This window comes from Nilaparvata lugens, chromosome 1 (genome assembly GCF_014356525.2).
Source record: "Nilaparvata lugens isolate BPH chromosome 1, ASM1435652v1, whole genome shotgun sequence".
Lineage (NCBI taxonomy): Eukaryota > Metazoa > Arthropoda > Insecta > Hemiptera > Delphacidae > Nilaparvata > Nilaparvata lugens.
In genome coordinates this window covers 9,664,033-9,691,510 of record NC_052504.1, presented here as the reverse complement: position 1 = coordinate 9,691,510, position 27,478 = coordinate 9,664,033, and the positions used below count along the sequence as shown (strand labels likewise).

Sequence of the window (27,478 nt, the reverse complement as noted above, 5' to 3'; positions counted from 1 at the left end):
TGGCCAAAGTTTGAGCGGAGCACAGCGCGGCAGTCAGAGACGACCGTTCGTTTGAACCACAGTTCGTCCGTCTGATCAGACTAGTCGGTCGACTGCTGGTTCCATTTCCGCGAGAGGTTGATCACGCCAACGATTGTGTAATCGGCCGCTGGTAGCTTTCATTCATTCGCCGATAACGTACGGCCGTCAACGTGTGTGCTATCTCTAGACACCGCGACGCTTCAAACCACTCGCGCTCTGACCTAACCTGTGAACTTCTTTGGACTCTACGAATTTTAGTGAACAAAAACAGTGTAGTGTGCTAATGAAATCGCCAAAACTAGTTACTAATGAACTAGAAATTTGAAAATACTAAAAGTATCAACTTTGAACTCTAAGATTTCTATGAATTTTAGTGAACAAAAACAGTGTAGTGTGCTAATGAAATCGCCAAAACTAGTTACTAATGAACTAGGAATTTGAAAATACTAAAAGTATCAGTGACAAAAAACCAGTGTAAAACGGGCTACTGAAACATCAAAACAATACTTTTCTACAATAATATTTGAAACGTGAAAAACAGTGCCACAACCAACCGTTTTAGTTTGGGGTGCGAACGAAAAAGTGTGTGCTTAGGTGCGAAAACTAATGAACAGTGTTTTTATTCAAAGCTAATTAATTAATAAACAGTGTGAGAAGTTTAGGGTGGGAATAGAACATACAACAGTGATACCAATTTAGTGGAAACAGTGATGGAATTTAGATATATACATACTGAGATGTGGTAATGTTTCGAAGATAAACAGTGTGGAAATTATTTGTTGGTAATTAGGATAAGATAAAACAAAGTTTATCGAGGAGAAAGAAAGTTTGGTCTATCAGTAAAATCTGTGTGGAAACTGATTTATTTTATCTGGAACACAGTAATTGATATAAGGAGTAGAAAACAAACCCTCCAACGTTTTTATTGATTAACAGAGAAAACTTGTTGATTCTGATTAAAGTAAAATAAAACATTGTTAAAAGTTCGGGGTGTCTGTAGAAACAGTGTGATATCTAGTGTGTGACGAGCCTAACCTCTGTAAAAGGAGGCTGTGTATTTGTGCGTGTGATTGGTGAACAACTATGGGATTATTTTGGTGCCTTGTCGATTTGGATTATTACCCCTGTACGACTAATTGGTGAGTTATATTTGTCTTGGAATATTACATAGAATCTCATACATAGAATACACATTACATTACATAGAATATTACATAGCTCTCTCAAAATCAATGATTTAATTAATTAATTATATATATATATATATATATATATATATATATATATATATATATATATATATATATATATATATATATTAGCATAGAGAAAATATAGTATAGTTTTGCTATATTTGATCTATGATATTAACCTATTGATCTTGTCATGTACTTCTACATTGTTGAAAACAGGTGATGAATTTTAATAATTCAATATTTATCATATCAAGATATCATTCCACAGATATTTTTAAAGCTAATGTTCTATATCATTTATTTACAGGTAGGATTTCCATGAACTAGAGAAGTTTATCAGGAAGCTATAGTCCACAGTAGGCCTATATTTGTATAATCGTGGATTGTCTAGTAAAAAACAACCACATAAACAACTATATTTGTATAATCGTAGATTGTCTAGTAAAAAACAACCATGATAGAACCTTATTAAAAACGTCTCGAATACCCTTTTCTAGTCTTCAAGTTCGTATAAGCATTTTCCCCAACTCTAACAACATTTTAACGCACTTTAGTAGCTGAACGGCTTATCCGAAATACATGAGTAGTTTTGGCCTCATACATAGTATTTGTTGAAACACTCTAGGATACTTCTCAAAAAACATTACTGGATTGTTATCATCAGTAGATATCAATCATGATGATCCTAGTGAGCCCTCCGTTCTAGATAACTCGCTCTAAATGCCACTGATATTCCGTCAGCTGTTCTATTGAAAGCATCAGTGGAAAATCAAGATAACTTTTTCAATTTGCATTGAGTTATTAATTGTATGCAATCAATAATCTAACTGACAGCTGATTTGTGATTTGTAATAAATCAGTTGCATCATTGCATGCAATTAGTAATTCAGCTGACAGCTGATTTATGATTTGTAATGGAAAATATTACTTGAGATTCCTTCCTTATATTCCTTCCTTCCTTAGAGATTCCTCTACTTTCAATGTTATCCTGTTTCATCCTCAAAGATATGGAGGATTGAGACAATGTTGTTGGCCAACAAACATGATCTGCTTTTTCTCCAAAGAATATGTATTCAAAATTAGTAGTTGATCGATGAGAGCATTAGGTATTTTACATCGAACCAAAGAAACCCACAAACGACTCGAGCCTCCAGTCAAAAGTAAGAACTTGCTACGCACGTTAAATTAGAAATAATGTAGATAATGGGATTGTAGTGAAAAAATCTTTGGATTATGGCTAGGTTTGTTCAGTGCATACAGTAGCGAAAAGCAAGGTGTGCAGTCTATAGAAAGTGGCCCCAACTTGAAAAAGATTTGCTGGTGAGAGAGGAAGGGTTGTATAAGAATGCAGGGGTGCAGCCTGCAGCGTGTAGGGTGGTTATCAACAATGAAATTGCACAATAATATTGTGCAGCATGTAACATAGTATCAGGTTTGTTTTACCTATCTATTTACCTATTTTATTTTTCTTTTTTATATACCTTTCGTGTCTATTAATCACGTTTGATACCTGATTCCATTCAAACGAAAACTTAAACTTAAGTTCCAATAACAAAAATATTGATTAATAATACTAGTTTTCCTATCACTCTTAATGAACAAAATAGAATATAAAAATGCTTCTATTCTAAGTTATATTTCAAATACACAAAATAATTACGGTATTGAACACACATTTACGGCTTGATGACATGATCGCCAGCCGGAAAATATTTTATTTATTTATTTACAATGCAAATGAGACTAATGTAATAACATTGAAAGATAAAATAATAAGGTAGTCCTTGTGCTATTTTTCTTCCAAATTTATAGGTGACAAACTATAAGATAAGGTTAGAATTTCACTTGTACAATTCTTATAAAATGTTAGTCCAAAACATTAGAACTATTAATTTTGAATTTAGATGGCTTAGATTGATAAATTAATCAGAAATATTCCACTCAATTACCACTTGTAACGAATAATATTAAGTTATTTAAGAAAATTTGTAACTATTCAAAAAACACAAACTCGTGAACACTAAAGCTCAGCTGTATATATAATATAAAATATATAATAATATTGTAGAAAACATCATGAATATGATAAAAGAACTTCTTCCCGAAAAAGCCTTCTTTGATTGGTTCTCGTTGAATTAATCACGATTAAAATTTAACCGGCTTTTGTGCAACCGGGTCTAAGTAATGTGTATAGTGTAATGAAAATGATCTAGTAATGATTTAGTGATAAATATCTAGTACATAATGCAACACTGGTGGAAACTGTCGCTAAAATCAATATATTATTGATAGATGAGAGTTGAGAAATGATTAGGGGGTGATAAAGCTGAAAATTGAAAATGTTGTTACATGTAGTGTTTTACTTAAGAGTTTTCATAATCTATAGAGATTCTAGACAGATAATTCTCTGGGAAGAGAATGTTCTGTGGACATTAAAAAGGGCAAAGTGGGATATGGAAAGTAAGCACAAAATATGCGAAGTAGAAAGGGTGTAATTGAAAAGTAAGATTTGTGAAGGTATTGCAACCTTTCATCGAAGTAACTGACGATAATTCCAATTAATTTTTCTAGACTTTTATTTGACTAACAAATCAAAATACAATATATACTTATACTTCTCATTCATTTTATATTGCCTTCATAATAATTAATATCGGGGCACGGAGCTTCGCTCGTTATTTTTATTATTATTGATAAACAGAACACTATTCTCTAAAATGATGGTGTTTATATTTCACAGCTGGCTATACGTCATCTTATGTATTTCGGGGATGCGATATTTTGATTTTTCACATACTTTTTTACTATCCACAGCTGTTTCAACCAAGGATGAATTATCCTTTTAATGTCGTTCAGCGAGTTTTCTCAAGGATGAGACTTAGTGCAATCGAATCTTCATATCATAAACCTACTATGTTTCAAATTTCGTGAAAATCGTTAGAGCCGTTTTCGAGATCCGTTAAACATAAATAGCCAGATATAAGAATAGCCAGATATAAAAATAAAGGATGAGACCTAATGCAATCGAATCTTTATATCATAAACCTACTATTTTTCAAATTTCGTGAAAAACGTTAGAGCCGTTTTCGAAATCCGTTAAACATAATTAACCAGATATAAGAATAGCCAGATATAAAAATAACCAGTTATATAAATACAGAAATTGCTCGCTTAATATAATAGGATTGATAGATATGGTGCTATGTAGGCCTATCTCATTTATTCCCGGAAACAACATTCTATCTAGTGCTTGATAATTATTTCAAATGGGGGAAAAGGAGTCCGAAATCGGGTAATAGCTTGTAGTGGCTATTATTATCTCATATCTATAGTATTATTATCACATAGAACAAAAAATATATGTCAGATGAACTGATTGATATTTTTTAAGACTTTTATCAGCTACATTGTGGAAGAACATGAGAAAAATCATGATCTAGGAAGACACGTGCCGTTCGTTGGTGGAAAGGAAACCCAAACTGTAGGAGCAACGAGAGTGAAAGTTATGAGAGAATACTGTTGCGTGAGTTTACTTTCGCCTTCAATATTTATGTAACCCGGCGAGCTCAGCTGGCTGCTCTGCGTCTGTTACTGCTCTGTCTCTGCTCTGCGCCTGTTACTGCTCTGCTCCTGTTACTGCTCTGTCGAAATTTTGGGAGCCAAAGCCAGACATCTAGCAGATGTACTTTTTCCTGCAACACTCGTAAAAAGTGAATGAATTCCGATCATTCAAGAGCTCGATCCACTTTTGGAAATTCAAGAACTGCAAGGTGTACGCCTGTTACTGCTCTCTGTCTCTGCTACGTGCAAGTTACTGCTGTGACGAAATTTTGGGAGCCCAAGCCAGACAGACAGACATCTAGCAGCTGTACTGTTTCCTGCAAAAAACACTTTCTTGAAAATCTGGTGTGGCGCTCTCACACAACTTTCCTTGCCGTTATGAAAATTGAACACCTGACGCTAGTGTCCCCGCGCATTTCAAGTCTACTATTCAAAGATTTGAGCCACCTGGTGACAGGGCAATAACGCTGGAGACACACGAGGTCTGCTATCTCTTCATAATGAATGATTTAATAGAATCAACAGTTGCCAACAGTTTGCAATTGAATAATCACATTTTCTCAAATTTCGAGCTTATTTTCAATTTTAGGTGAAAATGTTACTGAACATTAATTGTAGAGATTTTCATGCTCAATCTTCTCCACTTGAATTTTTTTTGTTTAAATTGTATTTGAAGCCTGATAATTGCGAATGTAAAATCAAACTTTGCAAAGATGGGGTTGAGCTCCTGCATTTTTCACAGATATGGGACTCGTGGCAGTTGATAGTGATCATTAATGACTATTTCTGGTATGAATCTAATCAAAATCGTTGGAGCCGTTTCCGAGAAAATCGCGAAAAACCCTGTTTTTTACAACATTTTCTCCATTTTAGCCGCCATCTTGAATTGCATTTGATCGAAATTGTTCGTGTCGGATCCTCATATTGTAAGGACCTTAAGTTCCAAATTTCAAGTCATTCCGTTAATTGGGAGATGAGATATCGTTTACACAGACACACATACACTCATATACACACACACATACAGACGAATACCCAAAAACCACTTTTTTGGACTCAGGGGACCTTGAACCGTATAGAAATTAGAAATTGGGGTACCTTAATTTTTTCGGAAAGCAATACTTTTCCTTACCTATGGTAATAGGGCAAGGAAAGTAAAATAGTGAATGAATTCCGATTATTCAAGAGGTCGATCCACTTCTGGAAATTCAAGAACTGCAAGGTGTACGCCTGTTACTGCTCTGTCTCTGTTACGTGCAAGCTACTGCTCTGTCGGAATTTTGGGAGCCAAAGCCACACAGACATCTAGCAGCTGTACTGTTTCCTGCAACAAACACTTTCTTGAAAACTGAAAGAATTTCGATTGATCTACAGTTTGGTCCATTTCTCACAATTCTAGAACTGCCAGGTTTACTGTTGACATGATGACTGCTAGTCTGTAGCAAGTGGAAGAGAAGAGAAAATTGAATTTCCTTTGTTTTGCAGTTTGCAGTATAAGCCCCGTGTTATAATTTGATTTTGACTATAGGTATCCAATGGAATAGGATAGATACTGATAGGAGGCATCCAATAAACGTTAATTCCTAAGCTCTCTTCTCATCCATCAGATATTGACAATTATTTGGTTAACTGAGTAAGTACGAGTACACCATATTCAGAATACCATTCATTGAGGAATCAAAGTAGCCTACATTGTTGATTGACTTACTTGACAGAATTTGATAGAAATGTAAAACAGAAATATAATGATAATAAGTAAGTGCCTGTGAGAATCAATGAACCAGTTTGACAGTAGGATAACTCAATCATTTCAATCTTTATTTCCAAAATTGTATGGGAAAACTTTCTTGTAACAATTAAGTTGATTTATATAAGTTGAGTTTGGTATAAGAGCTTATAATAAGCTTCCTGAACATTTGAAAGAGCTAGATGTGAATAATTTTAAGAGAGCCATACAAACTATTTAAATACAAATATGTCCATATAGGAAAGAGGAGTTTCTAATTTGAGGGTATTTTGTGCTGTTTGTATGCTTGTGTTTTGAATTTCTAATACTTTGAATGTAAAAAACTTTTATTTATCATGTTTATTTTACGACGATGCTATGCATTTTGTACAAATGTTTTCCGCGATAAAGAAATCTTGAGTCTATTGAACTCAAATCTTCAGTATTTATTCACCAATATCGTTTAAATAAGTATAATTTATTGCTGAAAGGCAATCAAAATAATACAATACATACAACATGCTCCATTATTTCTATTTTCATGAAATAAACATTATAATATTGAAACCATGTTTAATTTATCTTTTTAGGTTTAGAACAATGAATGTTTTTTTTCTAAATCGATATGATTTGAGAGCATCATAATTCATCTTCATCAATAATTTCACAAACCGGCATTGAGACTCATAGAAAAATTTGGGGGCATAGACTAAATGAACAAATTTTGTTCATTGTATATGTTCTTGGGGATATTAAATAAATTTAAATATTCTCCAATGAAAATCCACCCCCTTAAAACGATTTACTTCTTCCAAATACCAGAAAATCGCTACGTTGTTCATCTATTTCTTTAGTTTAAAAGAGGAGAAATAGAGTTCTTTGACTAGATTATTTTATTTGTTGACCTTGAACAGTCAAATGAAATGCGGGTCAAGGGACGACAAAGCAGCAGGTTTTCAAGTCGAATAGAATGTGTTTTGCAACGACACTGGCTTATCACTATCACTATCCTAGGCCAGGCAGGGAAGACACACACTCTAGCCTTTACCTGGCCTTAGCTATGGCAGTGTGTGGCAACACATACAGACCCTGAAAACATCATTAGGACAAACCTTACGAAACAAAAACACTTTCACATTCTCGTTTTCGTTCTTTAAATTTATGTGTGTGTGTGTGTGGTAAACACACACTGGTGGCCTATTTGTCTCTTCTATTAGTTGTTATCGCGAAAACATACAAAGCCCACAAAGAAAAGCTTGATTAGTAACGGTCATCCAATGAAAATCACCTGGAAAACCATTAACGAAAACAAAGCGGGTGTGTGTTTCAGTGTTGGTGAGCTAAACTTCACGATAAATTTGAAAACAATGCTCAATCTTTTGTGTGTTTGACCACTTTTACTTTTGTCGATTGAATCGACCCAGGTGTGACAGAATTCGCTGAAAGTTTAGCAAGCTATTCTATTGTATCGATGAGAATTTTTGCGATTTGTGTGTCATTCTTTTGTATTGTATTTTGAGCCCCCACAGTTCACCCAAAATCTCTGCAAATAGAACAGTTGGTGGTCCAGAAAGGGATGGTTTTCTGATAGAAACCATTCTCAAAGGAAAGTAAAACGGGGTTTAAAGGTGAATCTCAACATTGAAAGGTAAACCTGTTGAACATAACTTTCTTTCAACTGGAAAGCTTGAAGATATCGGGGGTTCTATTGACAATTATTATCAGCATTTGACGAATGATGTGGGCCTGTTTAACGTGGTCAACTAATAAATTTGTTGATAACAAATCAAAATATAGTTTGTTTTGATGGTTGAAGATTCCCCGAGACGGCACTTTGCCATGGGAAAAATTGCTTGTTACAAATGTTATTTTTTTGTTCCAAAAAAATATTATTTTTCTATATTTTATGGAGTTCATTATTTATTTCTTTTTTTAGTTACAGGAGAACTTACTCCATTGTAAAAATCAAGTTATCGAATTGTTACTAATCTTTAATTGTTATCATTACTTTTCCATCACGAACCACAAAAATTCAATGAAGCGAAAAATACAAGATTCAGAAAAGATAAAACAGGCTATTGCCCAAAACTCCTATTTCTTAATTTTATCTAAGAAATCGAATATGATGAATTTATTGTTAATTTTTGAGCTTACCATTTAAATTTGTTGGAACTCAAAATATAGTTGAGGTGTTTCCAGATTGAATAGCTATATTTTATCAACATACCTAATGAAATAACAACATACTTCGTTTAATCAATATACTTCATTCAATCCATTTTAGCAATTTATCACAAGAAATGATAAAACAGATCCAAACTCCGCTTTTTGTGGTGTTCCATCCACAATTTCCATAATCTAAACCGAAATAAGAATTAACAGTACTCCAATAAACTCCTTCCATAAATATTCAATGAAGTATGTTTGTAATAAAGGAAAAAACTGTGTTATCTCAATGAGACTCATCATTTTCACACGCCTCTTCAAATCTCTTCGTGCTAAATTTTGATGATGATAACTGGATGCACACAAAATTTATTGATGCTTTGGAAGAGTACTTTATGAAGAGATAAGAATAAGTTTCAAATATATATATATTTATTCTTGGAGTGATAGGAATTTTTAATGAGAGTGGAGTAAAAATAGTAAGAGGAGAAATTGAAAACTTAAGTCTCGAAAGTGAATTATGTCACCTCAATCGTGTAATAATCCTCAAGTACTGCCGTTAGAAGCTCAGTTAATCAGTTTCAAAACTGTTCTCAATGATTCATAGCACTCTTTTCCCACCTTGGGGCGTGATTCTGTAGTGCACTTGAAATTTTATAGAGTAAATCCACGGTGAATTCAGTCCTATACGCCACTGTGAAACTACTTGAACAACAAAGTATGCGTGCACTTTTTGCGTTCAATCGTGATTTTCATCAACAAAAAAGAGCAGCCTCTTGAAAAGTACCTGATATCGAGTGGAAACAGGAAATTAGAGCCTCCATAAAAATGTAAGTGACATTATAAAACCATTTATTCATAATGTTTTAGTTGTCGCAAGTGTATCAGACAGAGAGAGAATGAGTGAGAATGCACGTGTGATCGATGATGACGTGAGAGGAAGAGAGAGGTATAGTACTTGAGACTGAGTAGGTTTGGTTGATAATTGTAGAGAGAAAGTTATTGATTTACAGTATTTGGGTACTGTCAATCTTTTTACTAATGAGGTGCTTTTTATAAGTGATGAGCATGAGATGTCTATGACGGCTCATTGAGGTCTAGTGGTTGGGATTACAAAAGATCTATTGAATGATCAGCATCAGTAGAGTACTTTTTACATGGAAGTTTTCGTAGGTTTTCTTTTTGAAATCCGTGATTTCCAATCATTCTTGTCATTAATATGAACATTTTATCATATATTCCATTTGTGAAATGTAATCCGTGAACATGTTTACCAAGCGGTTAATCACCAGAGAGAAAATACAGTACAAGAAAAAAGATACATCTACCAATCCTCATTCGTGTTAGTGAATGGCCTCTATAACAATTGTCACGTTATTCTTTATATTTAAATAACGATTAGCCTCCTGCTTGGCATCAGTCGGTAAAGCATGAGATTTGATATAATTAGGTCGTGGTTTTCTAATAGTATTCAGTCTTCAAAAAATCTTGATAGGCCTAGATATGGGCTTCTCCTATAACTCTTGTAATTCAATAAATAATAAATATATATAAAAATGATACTTATACTATAGTGTTGAGGAATAAAAAATAAATTGCACACCATGAACGTTTCATACATATATTACACAAATAATGCAAAAAATAAATCGAGGCAAGAAATATATAAAGAGCGATAAAAATATAATATAAAAATAGAACAATAATTGAAATCAATAAAATATCACAGGCTAACTTTATATTCTAGATTTATGGCACGAATCATTACCATGTGCCTTTATCTTAAATCATATGCATTCTTTTGCATGTAGCTGCGATATACACTTGCTAATACTTGTCGACTTGGACAATTCAATTAAAAATATGTGCTTTAATATCAGCTTGATAAATTAGCCACTAATAATCCAAATATATATATATTAAAATCTCTAGTACTTAGTAGATTTCTTTGTATCGAATATATATATTTTTATCTCAGGGTGCAAGATTCGGCACCTGACGGAATAGGTAGAGCCATTCATCTAGTGAATTAGAACTATAATAAATTATCGCAAATTGTACTGCAAAAAAATTAAATATTATATGCATATGTTTGATAGCCTAGATTTTGTACTTCTTTGATTTAATAGAAATTTCTGAAATATTGATCTATATTTTTCTTTCAAATAAATACCTTTAATACTAATTTTACTTGCGCAAGTATTACTCTTATTAATTTCTCAATTTATAATAAAACCCTTTCGGCGAGCTAGCTTTGATCATCAGATTAATTCGAAGCACTAGGGCGCCCATCACTAATTCAAATTTAATCACTCACGTGTCGAAAATCTTCTTGTAAGCCGCCGATGTCGATCCAACTCCATGTGGTCCGGGAATATGGTAGCCGGAATCGTCTCTTCCAAGGGGTTATAAATTTAATTAAAAATAAAAATGACTTCTGCTTCACAATAGCATCACGAAGTCTTTTAAGAAATTTAATAATTTACTTTAACTTTAACTTTTACAAAATCATTAGTAAGGTACTACGCTCTAAAATATTTGGGGTCCTCTTATGGTGGCATTTGGCTGGCGAGTCTCGTTCTTCTTTCTCAAGTTTTACAGATCCTCTTTTCCGACTTTCAAATTAGCATAAAATTTAAATATCTTAGTCCTCCGCCATTAGGTTCAAATAGATCTTACAAAAAATGCCAAAATATTGCTTAGATTGTATGATTAATAATTTCTTTGCATTCGAGCCATATCGATAACATAGACTATACAAAGTTTTAACACAAAATCTAGTACATTTATATAAATATATAGAAATATTTTTGAATTGGCCTACAGTTGCCGCCTATTAACTGCCGTTTTACTATTGGTGCATGCAAATTTTATTCGGTATTCATGCGCCTGGTAACTCTTATTTCCTGAATACATTAAATTATTTTTATTTGGTTTTTTTATTTATGCTCTTTACATGCTAGTTAATATTCTATACATTAATATTAATTCCATGCTATCTAATAATTAGCCACGTGGACAGGTGTTTTTTCACATTGCACACCATCTGATTGCAATAAAGCTCTGCCAAGGGGTTTTGGTCAGATTCTACGTTCCTCGGTTTGATCGATCTCTAGGTCACCGATCCGTGAATACATGTACATAACCTCAATCTTCAAATATTATATATATAATCTATTTATGAGCAATAAAATTCCTTCAAATCCTTTTTAGGTTTTTGTACCATTTAGCCAGAACAAGCTGATGCTATCTAATCTTAGTTATTATCTATTTGGCGATATTAGCCAGTTACTTTATTTTCAGACCTATTACTGTTTCTGTTAGGGCTTTTTATCTACCCAGATTTAATATGTTACACAATGCATTATCAATTTTATTTCATGATACTCGTGAATTTGTATTCGTATTTGTCATATATATTCCAATATTTATAATTTGTTCATAACTTGTTGTAACATTTTAAATAGTTTCTATCGATTACCGTATGTTAATTTTGGACGTGCAGAGTGATAATTTTTCAAATTGAAAATTGTCTTTTGTTTTATTTTGGGCTGTGAATCTCTGGAACCATGACACATGGTACATTACCTTCATCTCTTCTCTCCATTCATGAAATCACCTTGAATGAAAACATATTTGTATTATCATTATCTCCTCATCATCACATAGTAAAAATACTTTTCGAAATTTCATTTGTGAATGAATAATAAACTGTACATCGAACGAGTATTAGCAGTGTAGAAAACCGTCTAGTAGACGTATTAATGTGAAAAACATAGTTCAGAGTGTTGAAATAGAACTCCCTCATCCTTGAATCGCATAATTTCATAATTCCTCCTTGCAATTACTATGACTATTTGACAGCTTATTGAATAATATGCTCATTTTAATTAATTCTTTTTGACTCGACTGTAATATAAGTCTTAATTAGATTAGTGACTACGACCTATTGTACGCTAGTATAAGATAAACTTGTACCGTACCTAATGGCGAATAAAAATCTTGAAAATCTTGAAATCTTGAGTAACTAAAATATATACCATTTATCAGTTTTCTACTGTATCCAGTGTATTCTAGAAAATGCATAATTCCCTGCACTAGTGACTTTCTCTGTACTACAGCAAAAATAGTAGGCTATTATCAAGAATTTGCATCCAAATGTCCAACAGATAATGCATACTCCCAAAATATTGATTTGTCTTTGTGTGCCTACTTGTGACATCTAACAATAAAGCATATACTACAATATCCTCCAATTGAGTTTCCTTCAAAGAAGGAACCCGACCAGAAGTTTCCAATACTGAATTTGCTCCCTTTATATATACACAGACTTTCCGATCACTGACAACAACCACGTGGCAAATTTGAATTATTCTGTATATTATATATTTTACATGTTCCATTGAATCTCCTCCATACTAATCAACGGATATAATTATTTTGGTGAATTCCATGTTCCATTGAACCTCCTCCTTAGTAACCAAGGGATATAATTTTGGTTCAAGTATTTTATTATGAGAATCTAATTCGGTGTTCAACTTATCTGAATTATAAATACCTAGTTTATATATATTTTGAACTCAAAATTGGACAAAACTTATGAAGAGATAAACATAACCTATTTTTGGACAATTTCTGACCAAATTTGGGAAAGGAACCTTTTTCGGCTTAAAGCCTGTTGTTCCTTTCCCAATCATTCATAGTTGAGAATGATATTGTAACCTATGTATCAAAGTATAAATTAATTAATTAATTAATCATTATTCTTGTAAATTCCATGTTCCATTGAACCTCCTCTTTGGTAATCAAGGGAATATTTGGGTAAAATATTTCTTGTGACTGTACAAGAAATATTTTACCCAAATATTCATTTATATTTTTTGGAACAATGTATAAATAAATAAATGAATTAATCATTATTTTGGTAAATTCCATATTCTATACAACCTCTTCCTTAGTAATAAAAAAGCATGTTGTTTCTTTCCCAATCATTCATAGTTGGAAATGATATTGTATCGATCAATATATAAATAAAGAAATTAATTAATCATTATTTTGGTAAATTCCATGTTCCATTGAACCTCCCCCTTAGTAAACAAGGGAAATTACTATTTGGGTAAAATATTTCTTGTACAGTCCCTCATATTTTTTGGAACATTGAGACGCCGTAGAAAGTCGGCAAGCAGGTCTTCCAACGCGTGAGAGAAAGAAGGTGAAGAAGAGTGAGAGAGCCATCCACAATCCACATTGTTTCAGTTACTTAACCGGGCCGTCATCGTTTGCTTAGCGGTGTTACGTCACGATAGAGAGGCACTGATAAAAGATGAAGGAGTGAGCGAAAGAGAACGATAAAGAGTGGGTGAGAGAGGGGCAACTTTCACCTTCTCTGGGTTGCACAAGTACTGTTCTCTACTCTTGCAGTCTCTCTGCTCTGCTTGTTATTGAATCTCTGCATTGCAATTGAAAGAGAGTTGCTCCAATTTCCTTACCTCCTTGTAGCCTGCCACATTTCCCCTACTTTTACGACATTTACTCTAGTTTCCGCTCTACCAAAAATTACTCAATTCGGTTTACACTATTGAGAAATAAAATGTTGGCTGTAAGATGATGATGATCCCATTAATGTAATTTATGTACTAGCAGGTAACCCGTGCTCCGCAAGGGTCCATTTTAAAACTTTACAAACTGAATACTTGACGTAATGAAATATTGGAAAATTGAAAATAGGCCTATAAACATCATCGGTTAATTAAGAATCTTCAAGCAAAATTTCAAGCCAATCATTCCAGCAGTTCAGACGTGATGATGCACCAAACATAATTTTCCTATCCCGAACGTGTATAAGCCAGTTTGTTCATAGATTATCCCATACATTATCGTTCCACAGCCACAAAACACCAAAATTCAAAAACAATTTTCAAAACTCAAATCCTCAGGGTCAGACCATATTAAGCGTTTTAGACGGTGTTTTTAGAGCCAGCAGGGTGGGAAGCTCTCCGATTGGTTGATTGGGTTAGCACCTGAATAACGCTTACACGAAAAACGTGGTCTGGCACTTGAAGTATACTAATTATTGGCCAAATTAAATTAATTATTGCTTAAAAGTCTTTCCAGAACCGTGATTTCAGTATTAACTTATCGAATAATTGAAAAATATATTTATAGACCTATATAATTGGATTGCGATATCCTATTACGATTACTCTTAGTTTGATATTTTTAGAATTATTGTATTCAATGACGATATTACAATCAATCAAACCATGATTGTAATAATTGATGCAGATGATTTGGTAGAGGATCAACAAAATTTAATTGATGAGCGTAGTTAGAGACTGCAAATATTGTTCAAATACAAATTGAATGAATATTCCCTTCATCTGAAACAACTGAATTTCCAAAACATGGTAACTGGATAGTTTCCCAAACAGGTAATATACTTTTCGGTTTTACTGTTTTTAAAGGTTATTTTGTGAATTTTTCATGTATTTATTATTTTACAAAGGCGACTTTCTAGAAGTATTTTAAGCCTAGGTGATGATGATGATGGGATGAACGATAATACAATGAGTTATTAATGAATAAAGATTATGGGTTATGCTATCCACTTGAATTGATTTGAGTCCACTTTTCAGTCCAGAAATAAATAAACTAGAAATTTTGAATTCGATTTGATTAAAAACCGAATATAATAGAATGATTGCATTCAATGTACATAAACTTGAGAGACAATAAAGAAGTTTGAAAATAATCAATTTGTCAATTTCTCATTGAAAATGATAACACTTGATTGAATTTATCCTTCTCCTATTAAACACCTCAACATAATTTTCAGGAAGTTATTAAAATGAATAAAAATTGTTCATATCTATAACATTGACATTACAGTTTAATGAGAAAATAACACTTTCCTTTAGTACTTAAAATCGTATTGATTCTTTCGACCGCCCTATAAAATCACAAGTAAGTTCTTCCTTATCAGACTGAAGACACGAGGCGGTAGCCCACTATTTGATAACAAGTCCTATACGAGAGACACAGTTATTAGCTGGAATGAAAGTAAAAGTGTGCGCTGTCTGTCGGCAGTTGCACCGGTGTTAGCTCCTTTCACCTTTCTACCTTTCTCTGACATAATAGCCGACTTACCACAGCCAGTACCCTGATGTAACAAGTCTTGCGTAGTCCATCTTCTGCCTCTTTCTCTCCAATTCCCATTCACAACATCGTGTACGAGATAAAATACCTTTCTCGGATTTAGAAGGGAATTTTATACAGCTGTAGATGTAATACTCAGACATTTCTGTACTGAGGAAGAATTTCTCCTCACATTTCCTTTCTGCTGCGAGAATTGGGATATTGACTAGATGTTTCTTAGAACTATTTTTGCAAGTGTGGTATAGGTTGATTTATCATTTTTATTGACAAAACTATTTGCGATAGATTGTTGATAGAATTCTTCCTCTCATAGAAGATTTCTAATAATATTCGAATTAGCTAAACCTCTGTACCAGATTTGAACATTTTCTGTATATTACTTGAGAAAAGGCAAAAAACCGCTAATTTTGGGCGTATCTTTGGCGTTATATCAAATTCCTTCTAACAAAACATTATTACACCCTAGCTTAGCTTCTGTACTAAATTTGAACAATTTCTTTTCATTTTTTCTCGATAAATATGAGAAAAAGCAAAAAACCGCTTATTTTGGGCGTATCTTTGACGTTATTGCAAATTCCTTCTAACACAACATTATTACACCCCAGCTGAGCTTCTGTACTAAACTTGAACATTCTCTGTTCATTTGTTCTCGATAAAGCTGAGAAAACGCTGGAAAAACGCAGATTTTGGGCGTAACTTTGGAAATTTTTCCAAATCCGTTCTTAGTGCGCGTCTAAAGGGCCAACTGAACATACATACCAAATTTGAACGCTTTTGGTCCGGTAGATGTTTAGTTCTGCGAGTGAGTGAGTGAGTCAGTCAGTCAGTGAGTGAGTGAGTGCCATTTCGCTTTTGTATAAATAGATTAATTCTTATCGATTCGATCACGTGATCCAGTGATCAGAGGTACTCAAAGACAGTCACTAATTATAAGGTTAGAATCTCATCAATAGAATTCTCAGACATAGTATTAGGCCTATTCTACTCTACTACTATTTCAAACTTTTATTTGTAAAAAGTTGGGAGAAGACAGTTTTGGGCTATGCCTGTTGTCTTCTCCCTATCTTATTATATTGTAATTATGATTTGTAATTGTCAATGAAATAATAATAATAATAATAAATTTTATTATTTTTATTTTTTATTTTTATTAACAGGAACAGTTTCAGAGAAAAGGTTGAAAAATGGGAAGTTAAACCAGAGATGACTGTGCCAAGAGTGGGAACAAAATGGAGTGAAGCAAGGAAAGCGGAGTTCTCACTGAAAATGAAAAACTGGTGGATTGATAAAAAGAACAAGAAAAACAAAAAATGAACCAAAATTTTGCTCAGCGTCTTCCATCTGGGAGCTTGACGGCTAATAATAATAATAATAATAATAAATTTCATTTGAAGTATTTTAATCCACTACTCATTCTTTGATCGTTTTTCAACTCATATTATTCCTATTATATATTCATATATTTCAACCCATTTTTCATTCTCTGGTCAATTTTCAACTAATATTATTTCTATCTCTTTTCTGTATGGGGCTACTTGTAATATAAATAGAAAGAAAAATGAATTGATCACTTGAAAATGGCATCAATGTTGAAACATGTTGTGATAAAATAATTTAAAAAGGGTACTGAGATTTTTATTTTTCTTTCTATTTAATATTATTCCTATTCTATCTATGTTATCTCGTGGAAACTGTTATCACAAAGCTCCTCAAATACTGAACTTTTTCATCTTTCATCAAAAGCTGAACTTTTTTCTTTTAATTTTTGACTTGTGCAACTTACAAAGGCCTTGAGCTGTCATTCTGTACGTTAAAAACCTACTATTATTCTGTATATTCAGATGTGTTCTAACTTGTATATTTTTACAAATAGAAGTATTAATAGGATAAAAGAAAATACAGTAGATTGAATATTCTAATTTAAAAACTGAATAAATTTCGGCCGATGACATAGTAGCACATTGTGTGTCAAGTGATGACAAAGAGAAGGAAAGACAGAAAATAGAGAAGAGTAGACGAAGACGTCCAAAGAGAAGGAAATACGGGAAACAGAGAAGAATAGACGAAGACGTCCAAAGAGAAGGAAAGATGGAGAATAGAGAAGAATAGACGAAGACGTTCAAAGAGAAGAAAAGATGGGAAATAGAGAAGAATAGACGAAGACGTTAAAATAGAAGAAAAGATGGAAAATATAGAAGAATAGATGAAGACGTCCAAAGAGTAGAAATGACGGAAAAATAGAGAGGAACAGACGAAGACGTCCAAAGAGAGGAAAAGACGGAGAATAGAGAAGAATAAACGTCGAGAATGTTTTAAATGGAGAAGGCCATTTGGACCTCTACTCCAATTTGTCGGTAGTATTGTGCAATCGCCTATGCTATTAACTGTTATAGTAGACAACATCATTTCTGGGCCAGATAACACTCAAACAAACACTAGTTCCAGATAAGACGGTGAAAGTTTTAAATATTTCTACTATTTATAGATTCAAAATAGTGCGTTATCTCTTTTTTCAATTGAGGAACTGATTTAGAGCGAGAGGGTTGCCTTGAAGGTTTTTCACAAGAGTTAGACTACAGAAAATAGTTTAGTATATTACAGTGGTGGAAATTATAGTGAAGAAAATTTATTATGGTGGTGATGGCGGTGTAGAACAATATTAAACGTAGTTGAAATAGAAAGGGTAGGTCCCGGATAATATATAAGGAAAGGGATTCGGCCTGGTTGAACAACAAAAGCTTGTCTAAAACCGCACGTATTGAGGTGCTGATCATGGAAGTAGGAGAATAATCTATAATATAATAAAGGAGAATCGTCTTATACATGTACGGGATAGGAAATTTAATTTATTTTTTTTATTCACAATCACAAATCATAATTAAAATATGATTGGGAGAAGACAACAGGCATAGCCCAAAACTTTCTTCTCCCAAATTTTTACAAATAAAAGCTTCAAAAAGGAATGAGGGTGGATTTCACTTATCACTTCAAAAAGTCCAATTTACACTTCAAAACTAATGACTAAACTAAAAATTTTATATTTTGATATTCTAAAACTAATTAACAACAAAAATATTTCACTCAAATCTCTACAAATTGGAAATTTTTGAGTAATTTTACAAAATGTTGAGCCAGAAAAGAAACACATCTTCACTATTAGCACAGCTAGTAGAAAATTCACGAATGACGTATTATCATGTCTGAACTATACTGAACTGATCAACTTGAAATTTTTCATATAGATTAATAATTTACGGAGGATTGCTACAGGCCCACCCTTCAAGATTTTATTGCGACAAGTTTTCAGTTTATCTAAATTAAATCTATTTGTGGTTTAAACAAACCCTTGCGGAGCACGGGTTACCGGTTTCTTCTTCTTGTTAGGGTGCCTGTCCGTTACGAACGTTGGCGATCATTCTGGATATTATTACTTTGTTGGTTGCGCTCCGGAACAATTGAATTGGTTTTTTGAACAATTGAAAGAGGTCTTTCCGAACCATGCTCTCAGGTTGGCCAACCAGGAAATTCTTTTCCTTCCTGGGGCTCTCCTGCCTTCTATTTTCCCTTGCAAGATGCTTTGCAATATTTCGTATCTCCCTTTATTGCGCATCATAGGCTATGACCCAAATATTCAAGTTTTCGACATTTAATGTGGTTGACCAGTTCTGGGGCTGTATTCATCCTCCTTAGCACCTCATGGTTGGTAATTCTTTCTGTCCATGGAATCCTCAAGATTCTTCTGAACAGCCATAATTCAAATGCATTGAGCCTGGAGACTGTGTCCTCCTTCAGGGTCGTCCATGATTCTACACCATACAGAAGCACTGAATACACATAACATTTAAGGAGCCTTAGCTTTGTACCTAGGGTGAGGTCATGGCTCCTGAAAACTGAACCCATTGTTAAAAAAACACTCTTGGCTTTTCCAATCCGACATCTGATCTCCTGAGAATTGTCCCATGACTCATTGATCATAGTCCCCAGGTAGATTGTGAGACTCGTTCAAATCTTGTCTGGTTGATGTACAGGTATGACCCCTCCGATATTTTCTTTGCTAATGAAAATTAGCATTCATTCCATAATGAATGGTTACCTGCTAGTAGAAGATAAAGTTATTGTTTTTTCATGAATATTACGTCCCAAGGACTCCAGTTATGAAGTACAAGACTAGTCAGGTCAATAATTTTACGTCAACACTAAGTTTACATAATTCTACATTAAGTAAATCAAACCTAGTATTGGTTTGAAAGTAACTATAAAGAAGTTACCATAAATAAACTATAACTTATAGGTTACTATATAGAAGGGAACTAAAGAGCCCCCATGTACTGCATAAAATGTACAGAACTTCCATTGAAATGCATAACATGTTTCAAGCACGATTTGAAATTAGGATCAGTTAAAAGAGGAATTCAAATTTGAATGTCAACTCGTGCGTGATCAGTGCATGAGATCATAACTTTTGAGTTCGAGAAATTGTTTCCTGGTGGTTCAGGATCCAAGCCTACAGCTCATGTGGGCATCACCCTCAGAAGAAAAAATGCAGAACAGTGACTTCTAATTCGGAGAAACCATTTTATGAGACCCAGTCCTTCAGTGCAATTTATTATAATGAAAATGGTATAATGAATCCTATCATTAAGAAAAGATAGCATAAAAAGAAATCCCATGATATAGGTTGTTCATGTTCCAAAATTTCAAGCTAATTATTGTCGACTACTGTCGATTATTACTGTTTTGGCCGAGTAAGAGTAGAACAGCTTGAGGGACTACCAGCATCACATAGCTTCACGAAAAAGAACTATCGAATCATCTTCAGTGGTGAACAAACGAACGAAGGAACGAACTAAGCAGTTCGTGATGGAAAACAGCATTGAAGAGAACTATCGACTTTAGTTAACAGTGAAATTTGGAATATAAAAGCCCTATACCATTTGATATTTAGGCTAGCTTCACACACATTTGGTTTCATTCGGTTCGGTTCGTTGCCGAAAACGAATGAGGTGTTCATACATATCAGGTTTTAATTCGTACGGTTCTAATTAGGTATTTTCTTCTCAAACACAGCTATGTTTAGATTTTCACAATTCATGCTGGTAATAAAAATATGAATGCTGGTGATCAAATAGTAAGATGTGATTTTTTGAACAACAAAAATTTCAAGTTAATTAAAAATTGTGAACTATTTGAATAGTTTTTTTATTAACATTAATTTTTTATGTTCAGAGTGATTATTTTTTCGAATCGAAAATTTGTTTCAATTTTGACACATGGTACATAACGTTCATCTCTTCTCTCCATTAATGAAATCATGTAATATTCATGGAAAAATAAAAAAAATCCTTGAGTTTTAATTTATCTTCATATTTTTTTAGCAAACTATTCATTTAGAAAAAAATGCTCCAGTGAACTAACAGAAATGAATTGACCATATGATTTTGACATGGAAGTTTTTTAAACAGATAATCGCGATATCAGGTTAAAATAAAAACAAAAAATGCGAGCGTGTGTAAAAGACTTTGTTTTTTCCTGTTTCCTAGCAACGAATTCGAATATGATAAAACCTATTCGTGTCGAGGGGGCGTTCGGTGCTATGCGGTTGCTATTCGGAACCGAATTTAAACCGAATCACCGTTACACACTTATCGGAATTTGCCGAAAACGAAACGAACCGAACCGAATATGTGTGAAAGTAGCCCTTCGCTAGAAACGAATTTGAACCTGATAGAATTTATCAGAGTCAAGTGGGCGTTTGGTTCTATGCGGTTTCTATTCGGTACCGAATTCAAACCGAATTACCGTTTCACAATCTGCCGAGAACGAAACGATCCGAATCGAACCGAATGTGTGTGAAACTAGCTTATGCTATCTTTTCTCTATGGTAGAACCATGAAGAAACGATAGAAATTAGAACCTACGTCTGTCTCTCAGTCGAGCAGTCGATCTTTCTGTCTCCTCATTTTTAGTTGCAAGAGATCTATTTTTTTGTGTAGCTCCCAGTATTCCATTGAACAATACACAATAATTATTTGAATGTTGCATGAAGATTTGCATGTCTGGTGTGACAGGTATCCTTGGTAGGTAGACTCATCTGGTGATCAGAAAGCATCATTTGAAAGAGTCTAGGAGCGACGTAGAAGAAAAAAGAGTGAGCAGGTAGAGTGAGCGACGCAGGAGAGAAAAAGAGTGAACAGGTGAGAAACGCAAGGAAGAAAGAGGAGAGAGGAGAGAGTGTGCAAAAGAAAGGCTCGTCTTCATTTTTGTGATAGGTGAGGGGTTTGGAGAGGTTCCTGTAGCCGCGGAATTCGAGGCCAAGTTCAAGGAGACCATTTTCAAGTGCTAGTTCAAGGTTAAACGGCTCAGTCACGGTCGTCGGTGCCAGGGTGGGGGTGTCGAGTAGGTACCCCTCCTGACTCTAAGGAGGGGGGGACCAGGCTGGCTGCAACTGGTCCCATGCTATGCTATCACCTGCAGATGTACTGCAGCTAAGAACAAATTGCACAGCTTTGAACATTGAACAACTCTAAACATTGAACTACATTTCAATCGTTCAATCAATCAATAATTTTATTCCATTCAACACAAAATACATAAAAGAAATTGAAATTAATACAAAAAATCACAATCAAAGATAAGTTTCTATTAAAATACAGAAACATGCTTCACGGTGAGGTGTGCTGAAAAGAAAAATAGGAGGAAAAATACCTAGCCAACTATGGTTTCCCATGTAATAGGCAGGTAGAGGGTATAAAAGTAATGAATGAATGGTGAAGAGGAGTGGAAAAGGGAGGAAATTGTGAAGAAGGCAGGTAAAAAGAGAGAAAAAAATTGAGCAAAAATTATATAAATTGTATTGTATGAGCGAATCCACTTTCAACAAATGTATCTAAAAGTAAAGGCCTTGCAAACAGTAGTTAGAGCAGAAATCTCGAGACTCATTCATTGAATAGAATTCAATTATAGAAGATTTATCCAGAGTTTATTAACAGTTCAGGGGATCAAATTGATAGTAGATTCTTCAAATAATATTATTATTTGATAAGGCTACAGTAATATAAATATTGAATAACTTTCCCAACTTTCTATTCTATACACGTCTCTTCAACATTCAGTATAAATAAAATTTAATAAATATATTAAATATATAATTATATTAATAAATATATAAATATTATAGAATAGAATAGAATAGAATGCTAGTATAGCTAGTAATTCTATTCTATTCTATTATATTTATTATAACTTATGTATATTATAAATTCTCCGGAGTTGAATGTTTGCTATTTCTCGTACAGAAAAACTAGGGATCATCTTTTCAGACCATATCTGTACATTAAACCATAAAGGAAGTAAATACTTCCTTGTATTACTCATTTTATGTGTGATTAAACTCTGTATATTGAAGGCTATTTCTTATTTCTGTGATGAATCAATTACAAAATTAACTTTTCAATAATATAACTATATAACATTAAACTTCGTATATTGAACCAGAGACAAGAAATATAGCTATAGTACTTATGCTTATCCTTTATCTATGATTGAACTCAACCCATGTATACAGATTGGCTCTTTCTTATTTCTGTAATGAATCAATTACAAAATTCACTCTCCAATAATATAACTATAACATTGAACTCTGTATATTAAAGTCTACCCATTTATACAGATAGGCTATTTCTTATTTTCTATAATACATCAATTACAAAATCCATTACCCAATAATATAGCTAGTATAGGCTCTGCATAAAATACTTGTGAATACTGCATGTAAAACTTCTTCATGAAATGAAATAAGTTTATTATTCTTGTGAAGTTTACTCTCAGTTTTGAATCGTCTGTGAAATGATGATTTCCAAACACATATTTTGATGGAAATAAACTGAATTCATCTTATGTGGAGATCGATGCATCCTCTAGTTTATTATTGTATTCTTGAATTCTTAATAAAAACAATTATAATAACTTGTAGTACCCTTTATTGAAAACTTTAAGATATTTTAATGACTAGTTTCGACCATAGGTCATTTTCAAGTTAAAATCACCTATTTAACTTTGTTTCCTATTTTAACTTGAAAATGTCCTATAGTCGTAACTAGTCATTAAAATATTTTAAAATTTTTTAATAAAGGGTGCTACAATTTATTATATTGTTTTTATTAATTTGAATAAAGTAGCCCATATAAGTGAAGTGGTTTCTTGAATTCTTGTATCGATTTAATTTGGTGATTCATCCAAAATCATATTGTAATAATTGTCACAAAAATAAAATTGGCATATAATTATCTGTAACAATAACACAATTTGTTAGTTATTTGTTAGTTATATACTCCTTATATAATACTATATATAACCTTCAACATTTCAACATACATGTTATGCATATACATCATATTTATGTTATATTTAAACATATTTCACATTTGGAGCCACCGAGAAAAATTGCCAGTGAAATATATTTTTCTAAACTTTTGCAAGGTTTTCAAACCATAACGTCACTATTATTCTCAATAGTTCTGTTGAAAAAAGAAGAAGGAAGAAAGGTATTTGCCACCTGCCTGGCAAGAAGAAAGGGGTAGAATACAGAGCGAGAAAGAAAAGGGAGAGATGCAATGGAATGGAAAGAAGAAAAAACGTTCCAAAAGTGAAAGGGAGGGTGGGGCGCCCTGGTATAATTATTATCCTCTATACCTCTTTTCTTTATGCTTTCGTCTTTTTCACCTTTCAAAGTCGTCAACTCATTTCTTTTTCGATATTGCTCTTCATCTTCGATTCCTCTCACGTCAACTTCCTCTTTCTTTTTCTTCTTTTATCGGTCTTTTTCCTCTCTCTTTTTTGTTTTCTCATCTTTCTGTCTCTTCATTTCCAGTTGTGAGAAATCTACTTTTTGTGTAGCTCCCAGACGCATTCTTGTTCAACACCATGGACTCTCAACAGATCCTTTTTCTCTTCCTTTCTTCTCATTCCAGCTTTTTGTCTTCTGTAGTCTTCATCTTTTTCTATGAAGATCTTCTATCTCACTCGTAAACATCATTTGCCTCCTCTCCTTTCTTCTGAAATGAAATAAACCAGAAATTCAATTCCATCTTCTTTACTTCGTCACATTGTTTCCTTCATCCTGGGATAGTATCGTAGAGAAAAGATAGCGTAAGTAATATTATAGAAAGGTGAAGAATGCCTCTTCTTCTTCTTCTTCTTCTTCTTCTTCTTCTTCATCTTCTTATTCTCCTCCTCCTCCTCCTCCTCTTTCTTCTTCTTCTTCTTCTTCCTCTTCTTCTTCTTCTTCTTCCTCTTCTTCTTCTTCTTCTTCTTCTTCTTCTTCTTCTTCTTCTTCTTCTTCTTCTTCCTTAACCCCTTCTTCTTCTTCTTTCTTCTTCTTCTTCTTCTTCTTCTTCTTCTTCCTTCTTCTTCTTCTTCTTCTTCTTCTAATTCTACTCCTCCTCCTCCTCCTCCTTCTCCTCCTCTTCTCTCTCCTCCTTCTTATTCTCATTTTTATCCTTTTCTTTTCTTTCGTGTTAAATATTTTCATCCTTCTCCTTCCTTTCCTTTTCAACTCTCATCCAAGTCACCCATCGTCCATCGTCCGTTGTCCATTTCTAAATGCTGATTCTTTCCTTTCTTCTTGTGGAATATTTTCATCCTTTTCCTTCCTCTTTCATCTTTTTTTCAAAACTTATCCTTTTCTCCCAACGTCCGTCGTCCATTTCTTAAAGCTGCTTCTTTTTCCTTTCTTTCTTTCTCTCTCTAAACGTTGCTGCTTCTTTTCTAATAGCCGCTGCAGTGAGAAAAATGTCTGCAGAACATATTTTCTTCTTGTCACTCTCAGCTCACAGGTGTTTGCTGGTGCAAAGAGAGAGAAAGAAGAGTCCTTGGATAAGGATGGGATGGGATAGAAAGCAGGGGATCCTTGTGCTTATGCACAGAGAAGGATAGAGGAGTCCTTAGATAAGGATGGGATAGAAACGATGGGATCCTTGTGCTTGTGCACAGAGAAGGATAGAGGAGTCCTTAGATAGAAAGCATCCTTCCTTCTCTTTGGCTTGAGTGCTGCATGCGTGAGTGCTGGCGTTCGTGCGAGCGATGATTCAAATGATGCAACTATCACCGGGAGCCAGAAGTAATTCGATAATATAATTGGCCTTACCTACTTGCAACCTGCAACTAGTTCCACTTCCTCGCTCTTTTTCTGGTTGCACCGGTTCTGAATTATTGCATCTCTCTCTTTTCCTCCGAAGAGGACAAAAGACGTCCCAAAAATGGCTGATCGGATGCTCTTGTATTCGATTGGAATACATTTTTTTATTATATTCGTATATAATTGATAAATTGTCTCTTTTCTGTTTAGGACTACATATTGTGATAAAATAATTAAAAAAGGGTACCAATAATTCAAAAGGGTACTGAAATTTGTATTTCTATTTATAATTCATAAATGTATAATCAAATAAATAGTTATAACAAAAATAGATTGCATCAGATTGGCCATGGATCTGATTGGTATTAAATGCTCTTCTTTGTTGAGAATTAGGTTATAAAAGTATTACTAACTATCACTAATTATCACTAATTATCACTAATTATCAAACGTGTTAGTCGATTGAGTTGATGCTGCTTAATGAACAGTATATTGAGTTGGAGTTCACAATATTTTCAAATTCAAATTCAAATTCAAATTTATTTCTCAAAAACATACACAATTATAATAATATAATACTATAACATCTAAAAATAATACAAGAAAAATACTGTTGAATATATAAAATGATCCCAAAACTGCAGTATATTTTTTATGTCCATCTATGTTTAAGGAGTAGCCTACAAGGTAAAACCTGTGCATAGACCTAGGTTGCAGTAATATATATTCATTCAATATAAACTAAGAAATTAAACCAAAATAAGAACAAAGATTAGTGGAACTTACACACAAATATAATTTTGTACATTAGTAGATGATGAAATTAGATAAAAGTTAGTAACACACAATAATTATTCTATGATAAAAAACAAAACATAAAACAAGAAACAGTTGGTGCCTGGAAGATTTTTTCTTCAGTTTTATTTGATCTTATCCATTCCTCAATCTCGCAATTTAGTTTTTTGTTTTATTTAATATCGATAACTGTGTAGAATGAAGCCGAATTTATATAATAACAAGTATTATGTTTGTTTATTTCATTTATTTATTTATTTATTTAGGTCAGTACAAACAATACAACGATCGGAAAAGAAAAAACAGGCTATTGCCAAAAACTTCTTCAATTTCCTAATTCAGTTTCGAATTGTCCAAATATTATACATAGGTTTTACTCGCATCAACCAACCAATATCATGATAGTTAATATAGGCTACCAGACTTGGAACTTTATTCCGAAATAATAAGTTTAATCATAGAGAAACAATAGCGTAAGTAGATATCCCATGGTATAGGGCGTTTATGTCGCAACATTTACTGTTATCTCAAGCCGATTACTGTCGATTATTGTCGATTTTCACTGTTTTGACCGGGTAAGAGTGTATGAACGGCACAATATGAGAGACTACCTGCGTCATAAAGCTTCACAGGAAAGAACTACGTGGACTATGAGCTTGAGATAACAGTAAAAGTTGCGACAAACGCCCTATACCATGAGATATCTACTTATGCTATTGTTTC

At 33.4% G+C, this 27,478-nt stretch overlaps 1 protein-coding gene across 1 annotated transcript in view; it reads left to right on the top strand.

The window, feature by feature from the left end:
- Window positions 1-377: 377 nt before the first annotated feature.
- Window positions 378-27,478, top strand: part of LOC111056245 (transcription factor Ken-like) — a 67,667-nt gene continuing 40,566 nt past the window's right edge. Inside the window, 1 exon segment of the mRNA XM_039429704.1 lies at window positions 378-1,160. The gene's annotated coding sequence lies outside the window, so the exon portion shown is untranslated.